The sequence below is a fragment of the Lathyrus oleraceus genome, chromosome 4, assembly GCF_024323335.1.
Source record: "Lathyrus oleraceus cultivar Zhongwan6 chromosome 4, CAAS_Psat_ZW6_1.0, whole genome shotgun sequence".
Classification (NCBI taxonomy): Eukaryota; Viridiplantae; Streptophyta; class Magnoliopsida; order Fabales; family Fabaceae; genus Lathyrus; species Lathyrus oleraceus.
The window spans coordinates 482,813,367-482,823,728 of record NC_066582.1 but is presented as its reverse complement, the minus strand read 5'-3'; the positions used below and the strand labels follow the sequence as shown (position 1 = coordinate 482,823,728).

Sequence of the window (10,362 nt, the reverse complement as noted above, 5' to 3'; positions counted from 1 at the left end):
TATGAGGAGACACTATGATGCTGCTGCAATGTTCTCTCGGTTCTTGCTTCTGGATGTGACTCTGATCACCTAACTTCTGAAAAACGGTAAGCTTCTAAAGTTGTGTTATGTAGATGAAGATTCTAAAGATCTCAAGATAGACGATTAAACTTATCATGGTTCTGATTGAGGATTTTGAAGACTCTAAAAATTCTGAAGCTACTGAAGACCTCAAGCCAGACTACTGACGCTGTCAAGGTTCTGACCCAAGGTTCTGAAGTTTCTGAATCCAACTCTCTATTTCTTCATTTCATGCTTCATCAAGTTTTCATCATAAGCCAATGAATTTGAAGATAAGATCAAAATGGAAACATGATCAAATAGAACATGATACAAAATGAACAACCTTTCCACTACCTGATTTCACGGGAAAGGATAGTATTATACATCACATCTGTCACTGGTTTTGTGGGTGAAAGGATAGTACACAGTATCATTCCCTTCCTATCCAACAGTGAACATCCGCTCAAGAAGCTTTCCCTATTTTTCCCTCACACAGTCACATGTTTATGCTATATAGCATGCATTAGAGACTTGAAGAAACACTAGCAATACACACACTTTTGACAAGCTATTTTTATTTGTGAAAAGTTATCATTTTTTGTATATAGTTTTCTTTAAGTGTTTGTTTCTTATTTGTGTAAATATGCTTGTATAGAAGCATCATGTAACACACAAAAAATGTTCTTCAAACTATTTGTTTGATTCCTTAAGGAGATTATCCTTGAGAAGACAATGAAAGTTGTTCTCTGTGAGTCCTTGAGGAGACTAAGGTTTAGTTATATCCTTGAGAAGACAAATAAGGTTATTATGGGCCCGTTTGTTTTGGCTTTTTTTATAAATGATTTTTATAATGTTACAAATTTTAGTGTAAAAAAAATTTACAAAGAAACTTTTCATAAAAGTTTCAAATGAAAATTTGGTTTGAATAGTTATTCTTAAAATGTTATTTTAGGTATTTCATCATTTTATCAAAACTTTTTTTAGATATCAAATTTTCAAAAAATCACTTAATTTTGAAGCTATTTCAAATAGCTTTTCATAAAAATCATTTTTAAGATACAACTTTTTGAAAAAATTGTGATTTTGACTATATTTTGATATTCAATAATGTATATTTATGTTATAGAATGAACAATTCAATCTTTTAATTTATAGAAAACAAATTTAGAAAAACTTATAATATTTTGAAAAACATTTTTATAGAATCCATTTTCAAAAATACAAAGAAAAAATCCATTTTTTTTAAATCTAAAACAAACTGGCCCTATTTGTGTTTATTGTAATCTATTGATTATAATGGATTAAGTCCTTGTGTATAAGGCAAATCACCTTGGTGGGTGGATTGGATTAACTTTGAGTTTCAAGCGAACCAGGATAACAATCTATGTGTTTTTATCTCTTCATTATTAACTTGTTAGTGGTGTTCTTGTTTTGGAAAAAGCTTTTGCTTGTAAAACCCAATTCAACCCCCCCCCCCCCCAATTTTCTTGTGTTTTTCACACCTTCAATTGGTATCAGAACTCCGGTTCTGACTGTGATAAAAAGTTTTATCAACACCTCACATTGTTCAATATTGATCCAGTTTGTGTGAGAAATAATGGTTGTTGCTGCTAACGTTGTTAATAATAATGAAAGAGATCATTACAGTGCTAAACCACCTATTTTTGATGGTGAGAAATTTGACAATTGGAAAGACATAATATAAAGTTTCTTTCTTGGTTACGATGTTGATATCTGGGATCTTGTAGTCGATGGCTACGTTCACCCAATACATGCTGAAGGAAATACTTTAGCAAGAAGTGTTATGTCTGATCAATAGAAGAAAGACTTCAAAAATCATCATAAGGCTAGAACCATTTTGCTTAATGTTATCTCTTACATGGAGTATGAGAAGATAACAAATATAGATTCTGCCAAATCCATATTTGACTCTCTGAGGATGACTCATGAGGGAAATGCTCAAGTTAAGGAGACAAAGGCTTTGGACTTAATCCAGAAATATGAGGCATTCAAAATGGAAGATGATGAGAAAGTTGAGACTATGTTCTCAACAATTCAGATGCTTGCTGCAGGGCTTAAAGTTCGGGACAAAGGGTATTCTACAGTTGATCATGTCAAGAAAATTATCAGAAGTCTTCCCAAAAAATGGAGACGTATGGTAACTGCCTTGAAGCCGACAAAGGATCTCAAAAACATCAGTCTTGAAGAACTTGTTAGTTCTTTAAGAAGTCATGAGATTGAGCCAGAAGAAGATAAACCTCACAAGAGAGGTAAATATGTTGCGCTAAAATCCAAGCTTGAGAAGACTAGAGCATATCAGACTGAGGAAGAATCGGAAGGATTTGATGAAGACTTGGAAGATGATGATGAGATGTCTCTAATCTCAAAGAGAGTCAACAGACTCTAGAAACACAGGCAAAGTGGTCAAGGAAAGTTCATAGGAGCCAGAAGGATTGTTGGTCGCTTCAAATCTTCGTCTGGACAAAAAAACAAGCTTCTGGAAAAGAAGTTATCTACTTCGAGTGCAAGGATCCAGGCCACTACAAAAATGATTGTCCTAAGCTAAAGAAGGATAAAAGGCCCAAGAAGAACTTTTCCAAAGTCAAGAAGGGGTTGATGGATACCTGGGATGACTCAGAATCTAAAGAAGAAGATTATGACGAAGAAAAAGCCAATGTTGCACTAATGGCAACTATTGAGGATCCCACAAGCTTTGAGGAACCAGAAGATATGGTATCATCAGAATCAGAATCTGACTTCAATTCTGAAGAGGTATTTTCTAACTTATCTCATTCTGATATTGAATCATGTCTCTCTAAAATGCTGGAAAAGTACCAGAGTCTTCAGAGTAAATACAAAGACCTTAAACAAGTCCAAGTAACTGCTTCCGAAACTTAGAAAGAGCTTGAGAAAGATATTTCCTCTCTAAATGAAAAAGTATTTTCTTTAGAAAGTAACAACTCTGATTTGAAAAGAAAAATTTTAAATAGAGGAGGAAATAACTTCACAAGCTTTCGGTACTGATTGCGTCATTAGATATGACAGAGCATTCCAGTACTTTCTGGCTAAAAGCATAGATAGAAGAGAAATGGTCTCCTTGATATATGGAGTTAGCAGAAATGGCAGGAAAGATTTAGGTTCTACATTATCCATAAAACCTGATGAAAGTCAGAAGGTCAAACCAAAACCTCTCTATGTGCATTTCGTGCTTGTTGGCGTTGAGCTTGATACTTTTGTACAGACACAGAAGTATACTAAGGATAAGAACTATGTTCTAAAACCTAAGTATCATGCACAAATCTCCCATGATTATCCTTCTGCTAAAAAACCTAAAGTTATAAGAAACTCTGGGAAAACTAACAAAAGAGGACCCAAAAAGTGAGTACCTAAGGATAAAATCATTTATGTTACAGACATTCTTAACAGCTCAGCTGAAACATCAGTCATGGTACCTAGATAGCGGATGCTCGCGACACATGACAAGCAAAAGGTCTATGTTCCAAGATTTGGAACTTAAGCCTAGAGGCTTCATGGTTTTGGAGGAAACTAGAAAGGAAAGATCATTGGCTCTACAACCATTGGTAATAGTAAACTTCCCTCTATTACTAATGTTCTTTTAGTTGATGGCATGATGCATAACTTATTATCTATTAACCAACTTAATGACAATGGTTATGATATCATCTTTAATCAAAAGTCTTGTATGGTTATTAGTCAGAAAGATGGTACAATCCTTTTTAACGGAAAGAGGAAAAACAACATTTATAAAATTAGACTTTTTGATCTTGAAGATCAAAATGTAAAATGTCTAATGGATGTTAATAAGGAGCAACGGGTCTGGCATAGACGTTTGAGCCATGTTAGCATGAGAATGATTTCTCAACTAAGTAAGCTTGAATTAGTTAGAGGTCTATCCAAACTGAAGTTTGCTTCAGATGCTCCTTGTGAAGCATGTCAGAAAGGCAAATTTTCTAAAATTTCTTTCAAAGCAAAAACTGTTGTTTCTACCTCTAGACCATTAGAACTTCTGCATATTGATTTGTTTGGACCAATGAAAACTGCTTCTATCAATGGAAAGAAGTATGGATTAGTCATAGTTTATGACTACAGTCGTTGGACATGTGTAAAGTTCTTGAAACACAAGGATGAGTCACATTATATGTTTTCTACCTTCTGCTCACTAGTGCAAACATAAATGAATTACAAATAGTCAGAAATGATCATGGTAGCGAATTTGAAAATAAACATTTTGAAAATCTTTTTGATTCAAATGGTATTTCTCATGATTGCTCCTGTCCTGTAACTCCACAACCAAATAGAGTTATAGAAAGGAAGAATAGGACTCTACAAGAAATGGTCCGCACCATGATCCAAGAAACTGATATGGCTAAGCATTTCTAGGCATAAGCAGTTAACATAACGTGTTATATTCAGAACAGAATTTCTATCCGACCTATTCTGGGTAAGACTCCTTATGAATTGTTGAATAACAGAAAGCCCAACATTTCTCTGCATATTTTCAACATAACTTTCATACTAAGATACTTTTTGAAATGCATTTTCACATCATATTTTCAACAAAGTATCTTTGAGCACTTAGAGAGTATTTGTTCTTGAATCTTTATATTTTGAAAGAGAAGAATAGTTTAATCATTTGATTAAATATTGCCCATTGTACAAACTTACTTATTATACAAATCATTGTTGTAAATTCCTAAGTATCAAGGATTGCTTGATATTAGGTGTGGTTACTTATCATCCAAGATTGTTGGAGATAAGGTTAAAGAAAAGGGAAATTGTTTTCTTTTCTTGTGGAACAAGTTTCAAGAGAATTGTTCTTGATAACTTGGTTAGAGTCTTGTTTAGGAAGATCTAACTATAATAAAATCTCTTACATGTTTTAAGGGGACTGAAGTACTTTCGGATTGTGAGGGGAACCAGAATAATTCTCAGTGTTCTTTATTTTCTACAGTTTACCGCTTTCATCGCCTAACCTAATCAGAAAAGATAGAATAATATTCACAAAAACATGATAAAGTTTTAAAACTAATCATCTTAACCTAATCATTTTAGAGCTACCTAAAGAATAAAAGATAGTTAAATGTTGTCACACACCAAAAGATTTCCTACCCTTTTCACTTTTCATCTGACTTTTGTCTTTGATTCATATGCATCCTCTTAGGCACTTAGGTTATTTCTTTCATTTCATTTTTTAAACAAATATCATTGACTCAAAGGTTGTATGATTGGATTCTTGTTGATAGGCCTGAAAAGTCTCACGGGCTAAGGTTTTTCTTCCATGGCATACATGGGATCAAACATTTTTGGGATTGTTATACATTGATCTAGTAGTTCATCTCTGGAAACATAAATCATTGGTATGATCTTTGATCATGATTGGAGTGCATCATGGATTATTTTATAGTGAAATGGGATTGTTAAGTTTGACTTTTGGTAATCATGTTCATATAAAGCCTTACCTGGTGATTGCTAGTGATTATTTTTTTGTTCATGATGTAGCATTCATACAAGATCAAACTCATTTTCAGTCAAAATTCATTCAAGCATTCAAGTTCAAACCATTTGGTTAGGGTTTAGATTTGGTTAGTGGTTGACTTTGGTCAACCAGGTGACTAAAGTCAGCCACTAACCAAATATAAACCCTACTTCTACTTTTCTTCCGTCAAAAAATATTCCAAGGCCTTTAAGCTCTTCTTGATTGGCACTTGCCAAAACTTCCAAATGCTAACTCATGCCAACCATTGCTTCCACTGCCTCACTTGCATAAGATGTTTCTCACAAGATTGGAATGGATAACAAATATTCTCAACTTCAAAATAAACAATTGAACTAATCATGTTCCAACAATATAAACGAACCTTCAAACCGAAGTGCACAAAACGTCAACAAAAAAAAACAGTTCTTCAACTAACTTAACAATATTTCAAAACAGTCCATTAACTACCTTCACTAATACTTCACAAACAAGTTCAAATAATGACTAGCCTAGTTGTTTTTTTCTTTCACTTCAAGCCAACTGAAACTAATTGTTTTAGTTAATTCTATTAGAACTTTAACATTGGTCATAACATTGCAGTCACACTTCAGATTCAGTTTCAATTAACCAATTTTGTTTCCTAACTACTTTACAAATTCCATGATAGCCAGCCCTAATGATCCTAGCAACACAGTAACAATTCAAATCCAAACTCTTTCGTTAACATTGACAATTAATTCAACATATGAATAGTACTAACAGTCTTTTCATTTTTTACTAACTACATCTAGCTCACTCATTATCCATTTTCACTAATTAGCTCGAGTTTAATTTCATAAGAAAGCAAGATTAAACTAACAGGTCTGCAACTTCAAATACCAACATCTGAGTTCATTCTCATATAAACAACTAACATTTAACTAACATTCTTTCAATAACTAACTATCCAATTCCAACTCTAACTAACAAGTACAGTTTCATATTCATTTTAACTTTAACTAAATTTAATTTAACAGTTCAAATTTCAAAATCTAACCATAACCCCCCATTCATTCAAATCAGCCAATGTCAATATAACAATCCTAACTAACTAATACTAACTATCCAAAAACTAACTGTGAGTGACGAACATGATTTCATTTTCCAAACTAACTGTGAGTGACGAACATGATTTCATTTTCCAAACTAACTTAGTTGACAGTCCCTTAACAAATTCCTTCCTCTAACTGCAATTCGAAGTTCATTCTAAATTCACTAACATAAGAATTCTCACATCTCATTCAACTTAACATCATTAATACTACACTAACAATCAAATCCAAGCCATAACTGAATTCAAACTAATTTAACATAACTAACCTGAACTCACCTTCTAACTCAACTCGATTTAACAGACTTCCTGGTTTTGTTAACCATGCTAACAAACTTACTCATGGAAAGTTAACTGAGTTAAGTGCCATAACAGAGCTACCCGAGCTGCCTTATTCAGTTATGTTAATCAATCTCTATATAATCCATCATCACCGTTCAATCATTAACAAAAAATTTCTCACTTTCAAAATCCATCATAATCACAGTTCAATAATTTTCTCACTGAAAATCGAATCACAGTCTCTCTCAATCTCTATTTTCTCTCAACTCTCATCAGTTTCGCACATCACAACAACAAGAGCAACACTGAAGAAGAAGAAGAGGAAATAATTCAAGCGTGAAGGAGTAGTGATATTGAGGATTACCTGGAGCTTTTCTGTTTCATCTTCATCTTCTCCAACTTCTACATAACTGGGGCCCTTTTCTGCCTCGTAGCTAAGCTACGCTTTTCCTCCATCCATTTCACGCTGATACAGTTGCCATCATGTAGGACATGATTCGAGGAATCAAAGCCCTATTACTTTAGGCTTTGATTCCATATCTGCAGTGTTTAATTTCTGATTTTTGTTTGTTAGGATTCATATGTTCTTCGCTCGATTTGAACTGTAGCCTAGAAATTAGGGGAAGGGGATAGAATATTGTGGAAGAGGGGACAAGGATGAACGTTTTGGTGTGAGAGGAGTTGTGTTTGGTCCTCCGCCGCCGCCGGAGTCCATTTCCGGCGCGGCGGAGTTTGGACCTCAGGCGAGTGAACCATTTCGTTTTGGGACGAAACAACTGAGTAAATGTGGCTGAATTCCTCCTGATGCAGTCTGGGCCTAGGGTCTTCTGAGCCCAAACATAAATGTTGTTCATAACCCACGTAGGCACTACAGTACACCCCCTATGTTTTGATGGATGAACCAGGCGCTCTTTTCCTTGGGCCTTCTGAGCCCAACCCAAGATTGCTAGCATACACCCTCTATCTAAAATGCACCCTCAGTTTTCTACTTTTAAATTATTTTCTTGCATTATTATTTTTAATATTTTTTTTTTAATTCTTTTCAAATGTTTTTTTTTCTAAATCCTTTCAAAACATGCCCATGTTTGAATACATTTCATCATGAAAAATATTTTGGGAAAATAATAAATAAAAATAGAATGCACTTTAGTTTATAATAATCCTTAGTTTTTTAGGATAATTTTCAATTAGAATCATATTAGAGTCTTGGTTAACATTTAATTATTTGGTTAAATTTAGATTAGTGCTAATTTTAGACATTGATACACATGATAATTTCCATTAGACTTTAGTTAGCAATACTAATCCTGTTTAGTCCTAAGAATTAATTTTTAACTTATTAGAATTTGATTCCATGACTTTATTCTTGAATGGTTTATTTTGCCACTTCAATGATTTTTCGTGCATGATCAATGGTCGTATGATTTGTATGCTTGTATAAATCTTTCTAATTCTTGCATGATTTATGATTCATCCCCCGTTGTGGGTAAAATATTCTCAATCCCCATGAACGTATAATAGTCTTAGCACTTTCCATTTTGTATCGTTTTCCTTTGCATGCTAATAATACAAGATAAAATCAAAACCATAAAAATAACCTCTCTTTTTTCAAAAGAACAAAAATAAAACTTGATTAAATGTCAAGTGTTTTTTCCAAATCAAATCTAATTGAATGTGACGCATGTGGTTGATCCAACGTCAAATACTTCTTCCATTTAATTCACACAATTCAAACCTCAAACACTTGATCCAATGTCAAGTCATTTTCAAAACATTTTTGCAATAAACGGGATGAAAAAGAATTGGGTGTATGTACTTGTACACACCATTTCTCAAGTACTTGGATTGTTGGTCGTACTTAGCTTGTGGCCCAACACTTGTCATCTATTTAAAACACTCTAAATAAACAAGTTTATAATCGCCTCACAAATTTCATAAACAAAACTTTTGGGATGAAAAAGAGAGGTCATAATGCACTTGTCCTTTCAGCTCCCGAGTACTCGAATTGTCGATCGTACTTAACTTGTGGTCTGATACTTGTCTCCTACTTAAAATCAATCACAATCAATCAAGTATAACTTTTTCGCCTTAGGGCAACATTCAAACCTTTCAACACCTCAAAACCCCAACACCCTTAACACGTCAACAATCGACATCTATAACACTTGTCTCATTGGACCAAACACAATCTTCTTTGGCATCCATACATTATTTATGTTAATCACTGTATGGTTAAACATCCATCTTTAAACCACTCTTTTTCTCTTTGGCCACACCGTTTATCGGTTACTGCCATAATATTTTTTTTCTCTTTGGCCACACCATTCATTGGTTACCGTCACTTTCTTTCTTTTTCGTTGGCCACATCATTTATTGGTTACCGCCACTTTCTTTTTTCTTTGTTGGCCACACCATTTATTGGTTACCGCCATAATCTTTTCTTCTGTTGGTCACACCATTTATTGGTTACCGCCATACTCTTTTTCTTTTTGGCCACACCATATATTGGTTACCGCCATAATCTTTTTTCCTTCTTTGACCACACCATCTATTGGTTACCGCCATACACTTTTAAGTTCAGAGATTCCTACCTTATGGATTCAAACAACATACAATGGCCCAGATAATACTTTTTACCACATCCGAACAACACTTTACTCATTTTACCATTTCTTTTATAATTCAAAAAACACCTTTCCCTATTTCAAGCAAGTTTCTTGTTTTGTTCAATCAACTCTTTCTTTTTCTTTTGTCACACAAACTCCTTTTCAAAACAACTCATCTTTTCAGAAAAGAACTGTTATAATCCGTTCCTTAGCAGTCAGACTAAAGGCTTAGAGCATCCAAATAAGAATAAAGTCAGCTAGCGTCTATACACTTCTAGAATACGATTATAATTGTTCCCTAAAAACAATCAACACAACCATATTTTCTACCATGAATTACGTAGCTCTGATTTTCTCATTGCACTATCAGAATACATAGGCACGAGGGTCTGAATCCTCAGCGAGCACATTAATTATCAAACTTGTTTCCCCCTTTTATCAGTTGCAAGTAACCTTTAGATATAACACTAATTCGAGCAAAGAACAATCAAAATAGGTTTCGTTAAGTACAACAGATGTGAGAGATACTAATATCTTCCCCTTCCATAACTGACTTCCTTACCCTTTTTCTATTGCCCTTGTGTTTTATCAATATTTTCCCTTTCCTTCAGGAATAAATAAAGTTCAATGACGACTCTATTGTATCTTCGAGCGTGTCATGCGCTTAGGTATTTTTCATGATGTGACAAATACAAGTGGATTTTCAATAATAATTAGAAAAATTTGGTGGATGTATTCACTAAGTCCTTGTCTAGATTAAGGTTTAGGAATTGCCAAGACTTGATCAATTCTACTAAAGGATAATTTCAGATTGAGAGAGAGACAAAGTGGTTGGTGAGTAAAAT

General features: G+C 33.9%; 1 long non-coding RNA gene across 1 annotated transcript; it reads right to left on the bottom strand.

The window, feature by feature from the left end:
- Nucleotides 1–5,505: 5,505 nt before the first annotated feature.
- On the bottom strand, nt 5,506–7,738 carry LOC127076386 (uncharacterized). Its single transcript, XR_007786808.1, has 2 exons — nt 7,276–7,738; nt 5,506–5,872 (listed from the first exon to the last, which is right to left on the bottom strand). It is a non-coding gene; the product is annotated as an uncharacterized LOC127076386 (long non-coding RNA).
- Nucleotides 7,739–10,362: the final 2,624 nt, after the last annotated feature.